General features: G+C 51.7%; 1 pseudogene; it reads left to right on the forward strand.

Moving 5' to 3' along the window:
* The first annotated feature begins 4,159 nt into the window (after positions 1 to 4,159).
* Positions 4,160 to 6,856, forward strand: LOC112619441 (annotated as a pseudogene).
* The last annotated feature ends 12,542 nt before the right edge of the window (positions 6,857 to 19,398 follow it).

Consider the following 19,398-nt stretch of genomic DNA (forward strand, 5'->3'; position numbering starts at 1 on the left):
GCCTGGGTAATAAAGAGAGACTCCATTAAAAAAAGAGAGAGAGAGACACACACACACACACACACACACACACACACACACACACACACAGAATCTACTGTGTTGTCCTGGCTGGTCTCCAACTCCTGGCCTCAGGCAATCCTCTCATCTCAGCTTTCCAAAGGGCTGGGATCACAGGCGTGAGCCACCACGCCCGGCCAGTGACTCCGTTTTTATCAGTCCCCATTCAGGGAGTTCTTCTTTATACCGGGTTACATCTTCTGCCACTATAATTATAAATATAATAATTTCATTGTTTTCCTCTCATTACAGAGCACTTGAGAGATATGAAAAGTATATACTTGGAAGACATATGAATTGTAAGGAAGGAAAAAATATTACCAATAAGCCCCCACCCTGGAAATATAACTTGCTCGTATTTTAGCATATTTTCTTCTGTGCTTTTCTCGCCGCACTTCAAGTCATATATGTAGGTGCCATTGGCATCGCCTGTTTCCTCCCTGTGAGGATCTGATCTCTGCATTTACCATCAAGAATGCAGCTTCCCAGAAGGTTCATCTGTTGGGTCCAGCTCTTTGCTCCCCAGGCAGGGATTCGGCCCGCCAGACACCGCTGACTGGAGCAGCTGCCCCGCAGAGACACAGGTATCTTCTCCCCAGTGTGCTCTGTCCTGAAACCCTCAAGGAAGAAGAGCTTCTTGTCGGTGGAGCACAAAAAGAGTTGCTCCCGGGGAAGGGTGCTCGGAGGGGCAAGACAGAAAGCTGGGGTTGAAACTCTGAGCTGGCCATGATGGCTCACACCTGGAATCCCAGCACTTTGGGAGGCCAAGGTGGGAGGATCTCTCGAGCGCAAGAGTTGGAGACCAGCCTAGGCAACATGGCAAGACCCCGTCTCTACAAAAGAAAAAAAAAAGAAACTCTGAAAGCCCCTGTAATCATGGTTTTTGTGGATCAACACAATCAAGACAGCATCTGGGACAAAGGGAACGGCAACGCCTCCACCACATCTTATGCTAGACACAGCTGGCCCTGTGTCACTTCCATCCAGCAGGGCCTGTTCATGTCCAGAGTAATCTACACAACCCCTCAGGGTCTCCCTCACTTAAAGCTCCAACGGGACAATCATGACTTTGCTTGGCTTTGTAGCTGGTGACTTATACTGAAACCTAGACGGTTCCGCCTGGATGCCCCTCACGAAGCTTGACTTGTTGCTGATTCTCTGATGTGAGAGCAGGTGGTTCCCATCTCCTGGCTGGGACGCCAGGTGTTTCTGTGGCTCAGCTTGTGAGACGCTGGAGAGCATCAGTCTCTGTCCTCATCCAGTTGGCTGAAGATATCAGGTCAATCAGCATGGCCCACAACCACTCCCTCATCCACGGAGCTGGCCCGAGGCCAGGGCCCACCAGCCTCAGCGTCCACATTTCTCCCAAGGCTACATTCCAGGAAGCCTCCACCCAGCCCAGCCAGCCATCCACCTTGCCTCTGGCTTATCAGCATAAGGACCAGGATGTTCCCACTGCCGCCTGCATGAGCATTCCGTGGAAACTCAAGAACTTTTTACAAGTCGTTCCTTCATTCAAAGCCCCACACGGGTTTCCTGTTCCGCTCAAACCAAGTCCTTATAGTGGCCATGCTCTCCAGTGCCGCTCGGCTCCCGGCTGTTCCTCCAATATGTCAAGCACGCTTCTGCCTCAGGGACTTTGCATGGCTGCCCCTCTACGTGGAACGCTCCCACCTCGAGTATCCATTTCGCTACATCTCTCCTTCAAGTTTTTGTTCAAACCTCATCTTCTCAGTGAAACCCACCTTGTCCCCCATATAGATATATATATAGATATATATATATATATTTTTTGGAGATAGAGTCTCACTCTTGTCGCCCAGGCTGGAGTGCAATGGTGTGATATTGGCTCACTGTAACCTCCACCTCCAGGGTTCAAGCGATTCTCCTGCCTCAGCCTCCTGAGTAGCTGGGATTACAGGTGCCCGCCACCACGCCCAATGAATTTTTGTATTTTTAGTAGAGATGGGGTTTCACTATGTTGACCAGGCTGGTCTCAAACTCCTGACCTCAGGCGATCCACCCGCCTTGGCCTCCCAAAATGCTGGGACTACAGGCGTGAGCCACCATGCCCGGCTGTCCCCCATATTTACCACTGCAGTCTGCATTCCCACCAGCACTTCTGATCCCCTTATCCTGTCATCCTCTTTTATTTTTAATAGCTCTTATTACCTTCTAACACATGACATAATTAACTCATATATTGTGGTTATTCCTGTCAACCCCCACCCTGCCACAGCCAGAATGCAGGCTCCACCAGGCAGGGATTCCTGTCTGTTCTGTTCACTGATAGATCTGCAGTGTCTAGAATGTGCCGCACACGAAGCAGGGGTACGATCATGAGTGAATGAATCGTAAATGAATGCAAGGTATTTAGAATCCAATCTGCTTGTAGGGGGAAATTCCTAATGGGAAAGAATAAGTATACTTTTACTGAGGACCAGAAGCAGACGTTGGAGGGGTCATGTCTGCCTCAGTCAGGGATCCCGGTTTATTTTGGAATCTCCAGCTCATTCTTTCACTCTGCCCAGGCTGGAAGGGAGAGGAAGTGGGCTCCCCGTGTGCACGGGACATCAGGACATCTACCGGCGACACGAGGCCTTCCTGGAGGCTTCTACGACGGAAACAGGCAGAGACGCCTCGACTTGCCTTAGCCCCATCTTGTATGAATGAGTTTTGACTTTCAGAGAACTACTGGGACAGTCACAAGGGTGAGGAGCCAGTCCGGGTGACCGAGGGTCTGCAGAAATACTCCTCCAGACGGTCTTCTTCCTGAGCTCAGCTGGGATGACGTGAACGATGGCCCAAAGCAGCAGGGGTGTGGTGGAAAGAGTTCAATAGCCAGAGGATCTTCAGCTTCCACCTCTGCCACTTACGAGCTCGGCGACAGGTTTGGAAGCCGCTCTGTGGTAGGCAGAATCACGGTCCCCGGGGTGTCCGTGCCCTAATTCCCAGAACTTATGACTGTGTTACACCACACAGCAAAGTGGACTTTGCAAATGTGAGCGAGGTTATATCCTTGGTTATCCCAGTGGACCCAGTCTAATCACGGGAGCCCTCAAAAGTGGAAAACTCGCTCTGGATAAAGGCAGAAGACACATGGGACACAAAGGAGGTCAGAGAGCTTGGAGGCATGAGCAGGAGCCACCACTGCTGGCTTCGAAGATGAAGGAACGGAGCCACAAGCCAAGGGCCGCAGGTGGCCTCTAGAAGCTGAGAAAGGCCTGCAGGTGGCAGCCAGCAGGAAACAAGCCCTTCATCCCAAACCACATGCAACTGAATTTCACCAGTAGCCTGCACAGGACTGGAGGCAGATCAGCCTGGCCTGTACCTTGATTTTGGTTTTGTGAAGCAGTGAGCCAGGCTGTGCCTGGACCTCCCAATCACATAACTGTGAACTAATACATTTGTGGGGTTTTTGTTTTGTTTTGTGTTTTTGAGATGGAGTTTTGCTCTTGTTGCCCAGGCTGGAGTGCAGTGGTGCGATCTCAGCTCACTGCAACCTCCGCCTCCCGGGTTCAAGCGATTTTCCTGCCTCAGCCTCCTGAGTAACTGCACGACAGGTGCGCACCACCACACCCGGCTAATTTTTGTATTTTTAGTAAAGAAGGGGTTTTTTCAGGTTGGCCAGGTTGGTCTTGAACTCCTGACCTCAAATGATCCACCAGACTCGGCCTCCCAAAGTGCTGGGACTACAGGCATGAGCCACTGTGCCCACCCCATTTGTGTGGTTTTAAGATGCTCGATTTGTGTTAAGTTGTTACAGCAACAACAGAAAATAGATCTCCCTGAGCCTTGGTTTTCTCGGATCTCCCTGAGCCTTGGTTTTCTCGGATCTCCCTGAGCCTTGGTTTTCTCGGCTGTGACGTGGAGATGATGATTATGGCATCCATCTTGCCGACTGGCAGCAACTAAATGAAATAAGCAGGAAGGGGCTTTGTAAACTGTTCTCTACAACACAAGGCTGTAAATGTTCTATAATTGAGCAATCTGCTCCTTATCAGGGCTCATCTCTCAGCCTGGAGAGAGGCAAAAAAAGAGGAAAATTCAGCCAACCACTCAGTTCAGATCAGGATTCCAGGTACATTCAAGAAGAGCAATGGAGCTGGTGTGGGAGCTGGTGTGGAGCTGGTGTGGAGCTGGTGTGATGCTGGTGTGGGAGCTGGTGTGGAGCTGGTGTGGGAGCTGGTGTGATGCTGGTGTGGTGCTGGTGTGGGAGCTGGTGTGGGAGCTGGTGTGGGAGCTGGTGTGGTCGTGGGCACCTGTTGCCCCAGCTCTTCAAGAGGCTGAGTGGGAGGATCTCTTGAGCCCAGAGTTCAACGCCAGCCAGGGTAACATAGTGAGATCCTCTCTCAAAGAAAAAAAAGAATCGCGGGCGCTTGGGCCGCCATCCTAGATGGGGGAGTAAGAGGAGAACGGCTGTGAGGCAGGGAGGGTTTTCTGCTGCTTTCCTTGGGCCCCGAAAAGGGTCGGCTCCCGGGCTTTGGGGCGCGTGCCCTGAGGCGTGTGCTCCGACGCGGGGGCTGCTCGGGGTCTGTCCCCCGGGCTGGGGACGCCGAACGTGACCGCCTCCCGCTGCCTCACCCGCGCCGAGGACAGGACTAGTGTGAAGAATTGTTTAAGCTGCATCAGTGGAGCACATACAGGGAGCCTGGAAGACGATCAGCCGTGGTTTTGGATTCAAAGATGCCGTGTTTGATGGCTCCAGCTGCATCTCTCCTGCCATAGTTCAGCAGTTCGGGATCAGTGCCGGGCATCAGATGATGGCAAACGCACAGATCCTTCTAAGACAAGCAACACTACCCGTGTTTTCTTGCCAAACAAGGAAAGAACAGTGGTCCATGTGCGAAATGGAATGAGCTTGCACGACTGCCTTATGAAAGCCCTCGAGGTGAGGGGCCTGCAACCAGAGCGCTGTGCAGTGTTCAGACTTCTCCACCAACACGAAGGTCAAAAAGCAGCTTAGATTGGAATACTGATGCTGCCTCTTTGATTGGAGAAGATCTTCAAGTAGATTTCCTGGATCGTGTTCCGCTGACAACACACAGCTTTGCTCGGACGGCGTTCCTGAAGCTTTTGCCTTCTGTGACATCTGTCAGAAATTCCTGCTCAATGGATTTCGGTGTCAGACGTGTGGCTACAGATTTCATGAGCACTGTAGCACCAAAGTACCTACTATGTGTGTGGACTGGAGTAATATCAGACAACTCCTATTGTTTCCAAATTCCACTATTGGTGATAGTGGAGTCCCAGCGCTACCTTCTTTGACTATGCGTCGTATGCGAGCATCTGTTTCCAGGATGCCTGTTAGTTCTCAGCACAGCTATTCTACACCTCACGCCTTCACCTTTAACACCTCCAGCCCCTCATCTGAAGGTTCCCTCTCCCAGAGGCCGAGGTCAACGTCCACACTAATGTCCACATGGGTCGACGTCCACACTAACGTCCACATGGTCTGCACCACCCTGCCTGTGGACAGCAGGATGATTGAGGATGCAATTTGAAGTCACAGCGAGTCAGCCTCACCTTCAGCCCTGTCCAGTAGCCCCAACAATCTGAGCCCAACAGGCTGGTCACAGCCGAAAACACCCGTGCCAGCACAGAGAGAGCGGGCACCAGTATCCGGGACCCAGGCGAAAAACAAAATTAGGCCTCGTGGACAGAGAGACTCAAGCTCTTACTGGGAAACAGAAGCCAGTGAAGTGATGCTGTCCACTCGGACTGGGTCAGGCTCTTTTGGAACTGTTTATAAGGGCACATGCACGGAGACGTTGCAGTAAAGATCCTAAAGGTTGTAAACCCAACCCCAGAGCAATTCCAGGCCTTCAGGAATGAGGTGGCTGTTCTGCGCAAAACACGGCGTGTGAACATTCTGCTTTTCATGGGGTACGTGACAAAGGACAACCTGGCAATTGTGACCCAGTGGTGCGAGGGCAGCAGCCTCTACAAACACCTGCGTGTCCAGGAGACCAAGTTTCAGATGTTCCAGCTGATGGACACTGCCCGGCAGACGGCTCAGGGAATGGACTATTTGCATGCAAAGAACATCATCCACAGAGGCATGAAATCCAACAATACATTTCCCCATGAAGGCCTAACAGTGAAAACTGGAGATTTTGGTTTGGCAACAGTAAAGTCACGCTGGAGTGGTTCTCAGCAGGTTGAACAACCTGCTGGCTCTGTCCTGTGGATGGTCCCGGGGTGATCTGAATGCAGGATAACAACCCATTCAGTTTCCAGTCGGATGTCCACTCCTATGGCATCGTGTCGTATGAGCTGATGACGGGGGAGCTTCCTTACTCTCACACCAACAACCGAGATCAGATCATCTTCGTGGTGGGCCGAGGGATGCCTCCCCAGATCTTAGTAAGCTATGTAAGAACTGCCCCAAAGCGATGAAGAGGCTGGTCGCTGACTGTGTGAAGAAAGTAAAGGGAGAGAGGCCTCTTTTCCCCAGATCCTGTCTTCCATTGAGCTGCTCCAACACTCTCTACCGAAGATCAGCCGGAGCGCTTCCGAGCCGCCCTTGCACCGGGCAGCCCACACCGAGGATGTCGATGCCTGCACGCTGACCACGTCCCCTTCCAAGCCGCCCTTGCACCGGGCAGCCCACACTGAGGATGTCGATGCCTGCACGCTGACCACGTCCCCGAGGCTGCCTGTGTTCTGGTTGACTTTGCACCTGCCCTCAGGCTGCCAGGGGAGGAAGAGAAGCCAGCAGGCACCACTTTTCTGCTCCCTTTCTCCGGAGGCAGAACACATGTTTTCAGAGAAGCTGCTGCTAAGGACCTTCTAGACTCTGCTCACAGGGCCTCAACTTCCTGGTGCCTTCTTTTCTGTTCCTTTGGGCCCTGGGAGAAGGAAGCCATTTGCAGTGCTGGTGCGTCCTGCTCCTTCCCCACGTCCCCCGTGCTCAAGGCCCAGCCTTCTCTAGATGCGCAAGTGGATGTTGATGGTGGTACAAAACGCAGGGGCCCAGCCCAGCCGTTGGCTCCATGAGTATTTCGAGGAAGTAAGGTAGCGGGCAGCCCAGCCCTGATGTGGAGACACATGGGATTTTGGAAATCAGCTTCTGGAGGAATGCATGTCACAGGCGAGACTTTCTTCAGAGAGTCGTGCAGCACCAGACGTTTTGCACATAAGGCACCAAACAGCCCAGGACTGCCGAGGCTCTGGCCGCCCGAAGGAGCCTGCTTTGGTACTTATGGGACTTTTCTTAGGGGACGCGTCCTCCTTTCACAGCTTCTGAGGTGTCCAGTGCATTGGGATGGTTTTCCAGGTGAGGCCCCCAGCCAGTCCCCGTCTCGGCCCTCTCAGGGAGCAGTCTTCCGTCATGCTGAACGTTGTCTTCCGGGAGCTGCCCCTATGGGGTGGGGCCGCAGGGCCAGCCTTGTTTCTCTAGTCACATCTTGTGTATACAAGGAAGCCAGGAATACAAGTTTTCTTGATGATTTGGGTTTTAATTTTGTTTTTATTGCACCTGACAAAATACAGTTATCTGATGGTCCCTCAATTTTATGTTATTTTAATAAAATAAATTTAGGTGGAAAAAAAAAGAAAGAAAGAAGTGAAGGGCCTGACTCCTGGAGGCTAGTCCAAAATGCGTCTCTGTCTTCCAGGACTGTGGCCACAAAGCCCGTCTCCATCTTCCAGGATTGTGGCCACAAAGCCTCGGGGAAGGAAAGGCTGGGTCAGAGGGGTGAGGAGCTTCCCTCTGGCTGATCTTCAGGCTTAGTCCTGAAAACCCACATGTCAAGCTGCTGCCCCAGGTGAGGCGAGGCAAGGCCAGGCCTGGGAGGTGAGGACACAGAGCCTCATGATGGACGCTTCTCACAGCCCTTCCCTCCTCTTCTTGCTTTGGTTCAGTTCAGCAAGCCTGGCCCTGCTACGCGTGACGGTGATACAGAAGCCAAGAGGGCCGCAGAGGACGGGGAGAACAGGCAGTCAGGCATGACCCACTGCGCTAATTACAGGCAGTCAGGCATGACCCACTGTGCTAATTACAGGCAGTCAATCACCTGCATCCCTTGGCTTGTTGCTCCCGTCTTCATTTTCAAAGCCAGCAATGCTGCGGGCGTGGGGCTCACGCCTGCAATCCCAGCACTTTGGGAAGCTGAGGTTGGGGAATCGCTGGAGTCCAGGAGTTTGAGACCAGCCTGGGCAAGATAGCAAGACTCCATCTCCATTTAAAATAAAAATTAACCAGCATCTTGGCACATGTCTGTAGTCCCAGCTACTCAGGAGGCTGAGGCTGGAGGATCACTTGAGTCTGGGAGATGGAGGCCACAGGGAGCCGTGGTCATACCACTGTACTGCAGCCTGGGCAGCCGAGCAAATGTGAGCCCCTGTTCTCCTCCACCAGGGCACTGTGGAGGGCCCCCCCTGCTGCTGTCTCATCACTTAGGATCCCCTCAGATCCCCCAGGCACCTGAGGGTTGTCTGTGCCCCAAGCACCCCCCTTTGGCACCCTTTTCCTCCCTCCCTGCCTGCTCTGTCCTGGTTGGGGCCGCGTGGGGAAGAGGCTGGCCACTGAATCCACTTGGAGCATGGAGGGGACAGTCCCCCGAGCCAAAAGCACAGAGCAGGGGCCAGGGTCTCTCTGTTGCTGAGCCTCCTGCCCTGGAGAGAACAGTCTCAAGAATGGGAACCACATCATTCTACAGCAGGGGGGCCAGTGAGCCCTCCCCTCAGCTCCTTCCCAGCTCCTGTGAGAGGCCCACGGCCGCAGGTGGTTGAGAAGGAAAGTGGTCAGGGTGCCATTACCTGTCCCCTCTGCCCTACATGGACAGCTCCACCCTCACTTTGGGAAGCACCTCACAGACCCTCTCCCCCAAAACACACACACCAGCCAAGCTGAAAGGGCCTTTTGAGGCAATCTAACCCGAATTCCTTGTTATGCACTTGGAGAAACTGAGGCCCAGGCAGAGGGATCCTTTCATCACACAGACAGTTGCTCTGATGGCAGTGATGAGGCCTCAGACCTTTTTCTCTCTGAAACTCACCTACTACGCAACCAGCAAGCTGCACCAAAAAGGAAGGCCGAGTCCCAAACCAGCCCCTACCCCACCCGTCCTCTGTATCAGCCTGCAGCTTTTAGATTCTAGACAGGGGCCGGGCCATCCTGTTTACTCTTGGCCAGAGGGACTTATCGCAGAGGTAACCACATTCTCCCATGATTAAATAAAAACAGCCACACTTCCAGATATTCACTCATTTATTTATTATTTATACCACACCTACTTCCAAAAAAAGCATTTGAGGCGGCTCACAACAAAAGCTACACATACAGCAGGACTGTCAAAGCGAGTACACGTCCACACCGCCAGAAGCTTTCATGACTGCAGACTATGGGAGGAATTTTGTTTTCTAAGGACAAAGATGTCTTTGGCTTCAAGCACTTGAGAGTCAGGTTTTGAGTGTGGACATTTTAAGGTGCCTGGTCAGGTCAAGAAGTGAAAATTGGAGCATCTGGGTCGGGCGTGGTGACTCACACCTGTCATTCCAGCAGTTTGGGAGGCTGAGGCGGGCCGATCACGAGGTCAGGAGTTCAAGACCAGCCTGGCCAACATGGTGAAACCCCGACTCTAGTAAAAATACAAAAATTAGCCCAGCGTGTTGGCGGGCGCCTGTAGTTCCAGCTACTCGGGAGGCTGAGGCAGGAGAATCTCTTGAACCTGGGAGGCGGAGGTTGTGGTGAGCCGAGACCATGCCACTGCACTCCAGCCTGGGCAACAGAGTGAGACTCCATTTGGAAAAAAAGAAAAAAAGAAAGAAAGAAAATTGGCACCTCTAATAAAGTGCAGGCATAGGCTGGGTGCAGCGGCTCACGCCATAATCCCAGCACTTTGAGAGGACAAGGAGGGAGAATCACTTGAGCCCAAGAGTTTGAGAGGAGCCTGGGCAAGAAAATGACACCCCACCTCTACAAAAACATTGAAAGAATTTTAAAATAAATAATTAGCTGGGTGTGGTTTGCTCACACCTGTGGTCCTAGCTACTCTGGAGGCTGAGGTAGGAGGAACGCTTGAGCCCAGGAGGTTGAGGCTGTAGTGAGCTGTGATCACACCCCTGCACTCCAGCCTGGGTGAAAGAGTGAGACCCCATCTCAAAATAAAAACAAAAATAAAATAAATACAATACAATACAATACAATAAATAGGCTGGGCACAGTGGCTCACGCCTGTAATCCCAGCACTTTGGGAGACCAAGGCGGGTGGATCACCTGGAGGTCAGGAGTTCGAGACCAGCCTGGCCAACATGAAGAAACCCCATATCTACTAATAATACAAAAAATCAGCCAGGCGTGGTGGCTCATGCCTATAATCCCAGCACTTTGGGAGGCCGAGCCAGGTGAATCACCTGAGGTTGGGAGTTCGAGACCAGCCTGAACAACATGGGGAAACCCCATCTGTACTAAAAATACAAAAAAATTAGCTGGGCATGGTGGTGCATGCCTGTGATCCCAGCTACTCGGGAGGCTGAGGCAGGAGAATCGCTTGAACCTGGGAGGCGGAGGTTGTGGTGAGCCGAGATCGCGCCACTGCACTCCAGCCTGGGCAACAAGAGTGAAATTCCGTCTCAAAAATAAATAAATAAATAAATAAATAAATTGATTTAAAACAATAAAGTGCAGGGATAGATGCCAAAGGTAGGAAAAGAGCCCAAGAGCAGGTACAGGAGTCCACATTCAGAATGTCATTCCTCATCTATTTAAGCAGCTTTGTGGAGAACCCGTTATGCCAAGCTCCCTATACAGATCGATAAGACATAATCCCGCTCCCTATACAGATCGATAAGACATAATCCCTTCTCCCTATAGGGACCACTGCACTCCAGCCTGGGTGACCAGAGTGAGACTCTGCCTCGACAACAACAACAACAACAACAAAAGCACTAGCACGTAAAATTTGACTCGGGTAATCACAGCACTTCTCAGACTGTGGCTGCGCAAGACTCGCCTGGAGGATCTTGTTCAAACGCAGATTCTGATTCACTGGGTGCAAGGTGGGGCCTGAAATTCTGCGTTTCTAGCAAATTCTCAGCTGATGCCAATGCTGTTGGTCCGTGGACCTCAGCTGAGCCGAATCAACTACCCAAAGTTCATTTCTCTTATTTCTTGACCACAGAAGCCTGATTGTACCTAGCCACAGGGGATGATCCATGACTGGCCGAAATTAATCCTGCAATCCTCTTCCCCTTGTCAATCGTTAGTCCTGGATGGTGGGGCCCATGACTTGGCCAATTCATCGTATATAAGGAAATCCCTGCTGGGTGCTTCACGGTAAGGATTTTCCGTCTGAAAAAAGATACACTCATGAATAAAAGGTGCTTTCCCCCACCGCCTTTCTTCCTTCTTGGATGCTGAGCTGTGAGGATGTGATGCTTGAGGCTGCAGCCACTGTCTGGTTGCCAGGAGTGCCAGACAGTGGGCAAGGTGAACCCCTTGGCAGTCACACGTGGAGAGGGTTTTCCAAGGAGCCTTTTATGGTCCATCGTAGTGAAGCAAGTCATCCATCATTCGCGTTTCCGCCGTATCTGGTGCTGAGCACTGTGATTGCCGATCCACCATTTTATTCGTTTGGATGTGTTCAGCTGCAAGTAACAGATTGCCTCACTAACCGTGGCTTAAGCAACAGAGACATTTAATTACGTCTCAGGGCCGGGCGCAGTGGCTCACACCTGTAATCCCAGCACTTTGGGAGGCCGAGGCAGGTGGGTCACCTGAGGTCAGAAGTTCGAGACCAGCCTGCTCAAAAAGTTGAAACCCCATCTCTACTAAAAATACAAAAATTAGCGGGGCGTGGTGGCGGCGCCTGTAGTCCCAGCTACTCAGGAGGCTGAGGCAGGAGAATCACTTGAACCCGGGAGGTGCAGGTTGCAGTGAGCTGAGATCGCACAGCTGCACTCCAGCCTGGGCGACAGAGCGAGACTCCATCTTAAAAAAGAATAATAGGCCGGGCGCGGTGGCTCACGCCTGTAATCCCAGCACTTTGGGAGGCCGAGACGGGCGGATCACGAGGTGAGGAGATCGATACCATCCTGGCTAACACGGTGAAACCCCGTCTCTACTAAAAATGCAAAAAATTAGCCAGGCGAGGTGGCGGGCGCCTGTAGTCCCAGCTACTCGGGAGGCTGAGGCAGGAGAATGGCGTGAACCCGGGAGGCGGAGCTTGCAGTCAGCCGAGATCGCGCCACTCACTCCAGCCTGGGGGACAGAGGGAGACTCTGTCTCAAAAAAAAAAAAAAAAAAGCAGAAACTATTCACTTCTGCTGAGTCAGTTCCTGGATGGGGGCCACAGAACCGGCTGGCAGGTCTACACAGTGCTATCTGGTTGTTAGAAACGCAAAAACCTGAGAGGACATCTCCAAAGGCCAATCTTCGGTTCCCAGTAGTGAAGTTACCCTCAAGACTCACTGGGGAAGCTGCAACTCTCAGGGCCTCCAGAACAATGGCTGGGAATATTTAGCATTCCAGCCGCTCTCATCTGACCTGGTGGCTGGTGGCCTTTCATTTGTTTTGTGAGAACAGTTTAGCCTTCTAGGAAGGGCTCTCATATAAACGATACACTAAATCCCTTCCCAAAGAGAGCTCAGCCTGTGCCCGGGAATGAACAAAGACGGTCTCGAGGTTAGAAGCAAGCTGAGTCAGCTGGGTCTGATCTTATTCACTGTCGTAATTTTCTGTTATGCTTTTTGCAAAGGTGGTTTCACAAGAAGGGTCTTGAAGGATGAGTCAGAGTTTACTGGTCAAGCAAAGGAGGACAGGCACCCGAAGCAGTGGGCGGCTCACAGGGAAGCCCGGGGCAAGAAGGAAACTGCAGTTAGAGGCTGGGGGCCGAGGAGGCCGCTGGGGAGGTCCGCAGAACACGGGGGGTTTGCCAGCCTGGTAAGGAGTGTGGACTCGGTGGGGGGCAGCAGGGAGACGGCGAGGGAATCTAGCAAGGGGTAGAAGTCGGAACTGGAAGAAGTCAAGCAGGTTATGAAATATCAAGGTGCTTGGGCCACAGGAGGAAAGGTGAGTGCTGGGAACAAGTTGAAGGGACCCAGAACCACCGAGAGGAAGCCCGAATCTCTGTCAACACTTGTTCGTCCATGAATTCCTCACCTTCTTTGGGCCTTCACTGGGTGCTCCCTGCTTTGCTGGAACCAGTCACCCTTCGGCATGAAAATCATGCAGAAAATCAGCAGCTGTTGGGGAAACCCTGACAAAGATCAAGACCCCCTCAGAAAGAATGCAGCACGTCCAGCACTTCGGAGCTTCTCGCCAGACCTTTCATGGTACAGATGGGCAAACTGAGGCCCCGAGAAGGGCTATGAGCCGATCAGGCCGCACAGCTAACTGGGGACAGAGCAGGACTGGAACCTTCTTATTCTGATCCTTGAACCAGCGATCAGCCCCCACTACCATGAGTTCCTCCCATGACCACACATGGCCGTGGATCAAACAGAACAAACCAGAGGTTAACACGGCCCCATTTCCCCACAAACGAGACAAGGTGTTTGAAGCACATGAATACGGCCTGTCCCCCAGAGTGAGGAAGTTCAAGATAAAAATCATGAAGCCCATACTGATTATTTTAAACACTGTTTCAGAATTCCTAAGAAACTAAGCTTCTATTAAAATACAAACAAGCTTTGAAGTCGTTTGACGATAAAAGGTATTTTCTGGGCCAAGCCTGGTGAGGGGGAAGGCTTACAGTGTTTTGAAACAAACTTTGGAGAGCTCATCATGGTTTGAAAAGAGTCAGATAATAGATCACAGACATGTTTGTCTCAGCCCGGCCGAGACAACACACTCCATCCTCAGAGTCTTGTGCAATCGCTCACATCATACAGTCCCAACGTACAGAAGTGCCGGGATCTGTCAAGACCCACAACCCCAGAGCCAGACGGCCTGGGTTCAAATCCCAGCTTGCTACTCACCAGCCTAGGTGAGTCTCCTGACCTCTCTGTGCTTGGTTTCCTCATCTGTAAATAGGATAATATTAGTCACCTGTTCCTAGGGCGGATTTGAAGATTAAATGAGTTCATGTGAAGGGTGTAGAGCGGCGGTTGTGCTTCCTTGGTGTTAGCTATCATTATTCGTTCCACAAATCTCGATGGGGAGAAATATCCCAGCAGCATCCGGCCTGACGGGTCCTCCTCAGTCACGGACCACTTACCTATGAGTAGATGGCTTGCTACTAAGTATGGTGGCCCTAACTGTTGACTGGGACACAGGGAGGCCCCACCCCAAAACTACTGAGGCAGACTCTGCATTTTAACGAGATTCCAAGGGGACTCAGGCACACACTGAAGATGGAGGAGCACTGGACGAGGCTGCGGAAATGAGCACTAAAGGTGTCTCCAAGTAGAGTGGCCTTGACCTCTTTGCAGCCGGGACCCCAACGGCCCTCCTGCCTGCTGGAGAGATGGGACCACCCGGACTCCTGCCTTCCCCAGGACTCGATGTCTGGATGCCACTTCCATGGCCCTGTCTTCCCTGTGGGTCTGAAGGGTAGGGGGACATGGGAGACCCTGGCCTGGCCTTCAGTTTACCTGGAACAGGGAGTTGGTGCGTCTTCCGTGGAACCTCAAGTTTTGCTCTCGGGTTTTGCTTGGGAGCTGCTTCTACAAATCCCTGTGGCGTGTAGAGCTAAAGGCAGTTTCCCCAAAAGCCACCCAAAGGCCAGCTCACCCCACTGCGGAGACGGTCACGGGCTGGCTGTGGGGATGACTGATCTTCAGAGCCAGGTTCTGAGTAGTTGGGGTCATCTAAAAACCCTCGGCAAAACACAGGATGAGCCATTCATTCGTTCTCTCTAGTAACTTATTTTTATTTTTAGAGACGTGTTCTTGCTATATTGCCCAGGTTGGTCTCAGACTCCTGGACACAAGCAGTGCTCCTGCCGTGGCATCCTGAGTGGCTGGGATTACGGGGGTGCGCCACCCCACTCAGTCAGTAACCTTCTTCCTTTTTTTTTTTGAGATAGGGTATGAGGATAATTCTTCAGGTCCTACTTTGGTCACCTGGCAGAAAGATAAATAAAGATCTAAAGTAAAGAGACATGTTCATCCTGAGAATGATGTTGCAATACATTTTCCTGATACAGCAAATTCTTCCCTTGGCTTAGAAGGCGATGCTTGTGTGGCCCAGAGACTGCGAGAGTGGCAGAATGTTAGCCGCGGCTCACAGGAAGGCGGTCATTATACCAACCCATGATTCTGCGGGTCAGCTTCCTTCCGTGAAATTCCCTGCCGAAGGCCTGCAGTTATCTTCCATGTGGGTTTGGGGAAACTGGGGTGTCCCCTTCCTGATCTTCGGTCTGGCTTCCTGTCAGCTGTCGGCGTGGGAGACGCACCCTGGATGTTCCTTCTGTCTTGCACACGTCCAGCCCAACCGGGCGCCCACCTGGGCTGAGAGCCAAGGGGTTGAGGGTGGAGAGGGCAAGAGAGGGAGGCTATTTGCTTGACTTTCACCTCTGGGCCTCCCTTAGTGCCCGGCGAGGCCCCATGCCAACCTCCAGGCTGGGGGATCCAGCGTGGCCCCCACTTCTGGGCTCCGCTCTCTCTCCCTTGACTGTGAGGGGGGACAAGGTGGATCAAGGTGGATACGGCATCTGCCTCCATCCCTGGGACCCCTGCCTGGCCCCTGGCTCTGCGGGGTGCTAGGACTGCGTAGCCTGTGTCCTTTGGGTGGGAGCTGCTTAGCCCAAATCTCATCTACAGTAAGTGCACATTCCCGCAGTGTTGTGGAGAGAACCAAACCTCCAGGCCAAAGCACTCCCGACACAAACAAATCCTCAAAGTGCGCCGGGTGCGGTGGCTCAAGCCTGTAATCCCAGCACTTTGGGAGGCCGAGACGGGCGGATCACGAGGTCAGGAGATCGAGACCATCCTGGCTAATCCAGTGAAACCCCGTCTCTACTAAAAAATACAAAAAACTAGCCGGGCGAGGTGGCGGTGCCTGTAGTCCCAGCTACTCAGGAGGCTGAGGCAGGAGAATGGCGTAAACCTGGGAGGCGGAGCTTACAGTGAGCTGAGATCTGGCCACTGCACTCCAGCCTGGGCGACAGAGCGAGACTCCATCTCAAAAAAAAAAGAAAAAAAAAAGCAAATCCTCAAAGTGTCTTAGAATGAAATGGACATGGACATTATGCTTTTGGAGTAAAAACCTAAGACTCAAAATTCAATAAGAATGGGTATACTTCCAGTGTGAACAGGGCTGTCTCTGCTCATCCCATGAAGGGTTAAAATTTTATTCTATTTTTGAGATAGAGTCTCACTCTGTCGCCCGGGCTGGAGTGCAGTGGTGTGATCTCGGCCACCTCCTGGGTTCGTGATTCTCCTGCCTCAGCCTCCCAAGTAGCTGGGATTACAGATGCACCCCACCACGCCCAGCCAATTTTTGGATTTTTAGTAGAGACGGGGTTTCACGTTAGCCAGGCTGGTCTCGAACGCCTAACCTTAGGTGATCCGCCCGCCTCGGCCTCCCAAGGTGCTGGAATTACAGGCATGAGCCACCGTGCCCAGCCCATGAGGGTTTTTTTGCTCCAGCCTCCATGGGCACCAAGCACTGGGCCTGTTACGAAAAGCCTCCCGGGTTCACAGTCCCAGCAGGGAGGGGCATCGGGTTCAGTCCTTCCATGGGGAACAGCCGCTGGAGCCCCCAGCATCTGGCCTGGACCCGCTTGATGGAATCCAGCCTCCTTCTAATCATTCTTTTTGTTGTTGTTCAGTCCCTTCCTGTTAATTTTTGTATTTTGTATCTTAACATTCATAAATGTAATTATGATAAAATAGACAATTTGGCACAGTGCTTCACATCTGTAATCCCAGCACTTTGGGAGACTGAGGTGGATGGATCACGAGGTCAGGAGTTCAAGACCAGCCTGGCCAATATGGTGAAACCACATCTCTACTAAAAATACAAAAATTAGCTGGGTGTGGTGGTACACGCCTGTAACTTGGGAGGCTGAGGCAGAAGAATTACTTGAACCCTGGAGGCGGAGGTTTCAGTGAGCCGAGATTGTGTCACTGCTCTCCAGCCTGGGCAACAGAGAATGACTCCATCTCAAAAAAAAAAAAAAAAAAGAAAAAGAAAAAAAAAGAAAGGCCGGCGCAGTGGCTTACGGCTGTAATCCCAGCACTTTGGGAGGCCGAGACAGGTGGATCACCTGAGGTCTGGAGTTCGAGACTAGCTTTGCTAACATGGTGAAACCCCATGTCTACTGAAAATACAAAAAAATTAGCTGGTAGTGGTGGTGGGCGCCTGTAATCCCAGTTACTCGGGAGGCTGAGGCAGGAGACTCGCTTGAACCTGGGGGGCAGAGGTTGTAGTGAGCTGAGATTGCGCCACTGCACTCCAGCCTGGGCAACAAGAGTGAAACTCCGTCTCAAAAAAAAAAAAAAAAGAATAGACAATTTACGAATGAGCCAATAATTTGGTGGAACTTATCTCATGAGCTAAACCTATTCAGAGTAAGAGTTCCTGGTTTCAGTGCACCTGAGTTAGGGCCAAGGAAGTTTTGTAAGTCCTATTAAAAAATGTAAATTGGCCCAGCATGGTGGCTCATGCCTATAATCTCAGCACTCTGTGAGGCTGAGGTGAGAGGGCCAGCCTGGGCAACATGGTAAGATCTCATCTCTACTAAAACCCAAAGAAACAAACAAATTAGCTGGGCATTGCACCTGTAGTCCCAGCTACTTGGGAGGCTGAGGCAAGAGGATCACTCGAGCCCCGGAGGTTGAGGTTGCAGAGAGCAGTGGTCATGCCTCTGTACTCCAGTCTAGGTGGCAGAAAGAGAACCTGTCTCAAAAAAATTAATTAATTAAGAGAATAAAAATGTAAGTTGGAGTATCTTTGCTGACGAGAGAGGAAAGTGTCTTAGTTGAGATGGTTTCTCCTCCCGAGAATGTCCACCCCTCAGCCCTGAGGCTGAGCCCTGCTGGATATCTGTGGGAGACTCTGTTTGGAGTAAACAGCTCCTGCCTCAGGGACAGAGAGAGGGAGGAACAGGAGAAACAGCTTGGGAATTCTTCCCTTCATTGTCAAGGCCCCTTAACCTCTGCCACATGGTCTGGAACAATCCTGTGTAGGTCATGGAGGACTTAGGAAGCTGAGTTTGATTCCCACTTGGCTCTGACATGATTATTTATTTATAGTTCCAACCCTTGGCCACTGGTTAAGCTCTTGCCACGTGCCAGGCCCTGGGCAAGGTGTTTTAGCCACACTGTGGTTTATAGCTCCGAAAGCCTTATGAGGAAGGAGCTATTATTATGCACACGTGTAACACCACAAAACAGGCTGGAGACAGTCAGTAACTTCGTTGCAACTTTAATTTCCCGCCTGAACTTAGCCACACTAGCTCCACATGCTTTGTCTGTCTTGGGGTCTGGTTTTTGTTTTCAGAATAGTGTATATAACATATATAAATGGTTTAAAGAATTAGAACATATTTTGTATGCAAATAATTTTTTGATTATGTATGTTAAAATATGTTTGTAGCTTGATTTTTGCTTTCTTTATGGAATCTTTTAATAAATATCACTGCTGAGTTTTTTAATAGAATAGAATGTATCAATAATCTTCTTGTATGGCTCGCACATTTTATGTCTGATTTTGAAAATCACTTCCAGCCAGGCACGGTGGCTCACATCTGTAATCCCAGCACTTTGTGAGGCTGAGTTCTGTCTCTACTTAAAAACAGAAACAGGGCCGGGCGCGGTGGCTCACGTCTGTGATCCCAGCACCTTGGGAGGCGAGGGGATCATGAGGTCGGGGGATCACAAGGTCAGGAGACCATCGAGACCAGCCTGGCCTACATGGTGAAACCCCGTCTCTACTAGAAATACAAAAAATTAGATGTGTGTGGGGGCGGGCGCCTGTCATCCCAGCTACTTGGGAGGCCGAGACTGGAGAATTGCTTAAACCCACAAGGCGGAGGCTGCAGTGAGCCGAGATCACGCCACTGCACTCCAGCCCGGGTGACAGAGCAAGACTACGTCTCAAAAAACAAACACACACAAAAAAAACTGGAGTCTCGGCCGGGTGCGGTGGCTCAGGCCTGTAATCCCAGCACTTTGGGAGGCCGAGACGGGCGGATCACGAGGTCAGGAGATCAAGACCATCCTGGCTAACACGGTGAAACCCCGTCTCTACTAAAAAATACAAAAAACTAGCCGGGCGAGGTGGCGGCGCCTGTGGTCCCAGCTACTCGGGAGGCTGAGGCAGGAGAAGGGCGGGAACCCGGGGGGCGGAGCTTGCAGGGAGCGGAGACCCGCCCCCCGCCCCCCACCGGGGGCGACAGACCCACACCCCGTCTCAAAAAAAAAAAAAAAAAACAAAAAAAAAAACTG

This window comes from Theropithecus gelada, chromosome 2 (genome assembly GCF_003255815.1).
Source record: "Theropithecus gelada isolate Dixy chromosome 2, Tgel_1.0, whole genome shotgun sequence".
Lineage (NCBI taxonomy): Eukaryota > Metazoa > Chordata > Mammalia > Primates > Cercopithecidae > Theropithecus > Theropithecus gelada.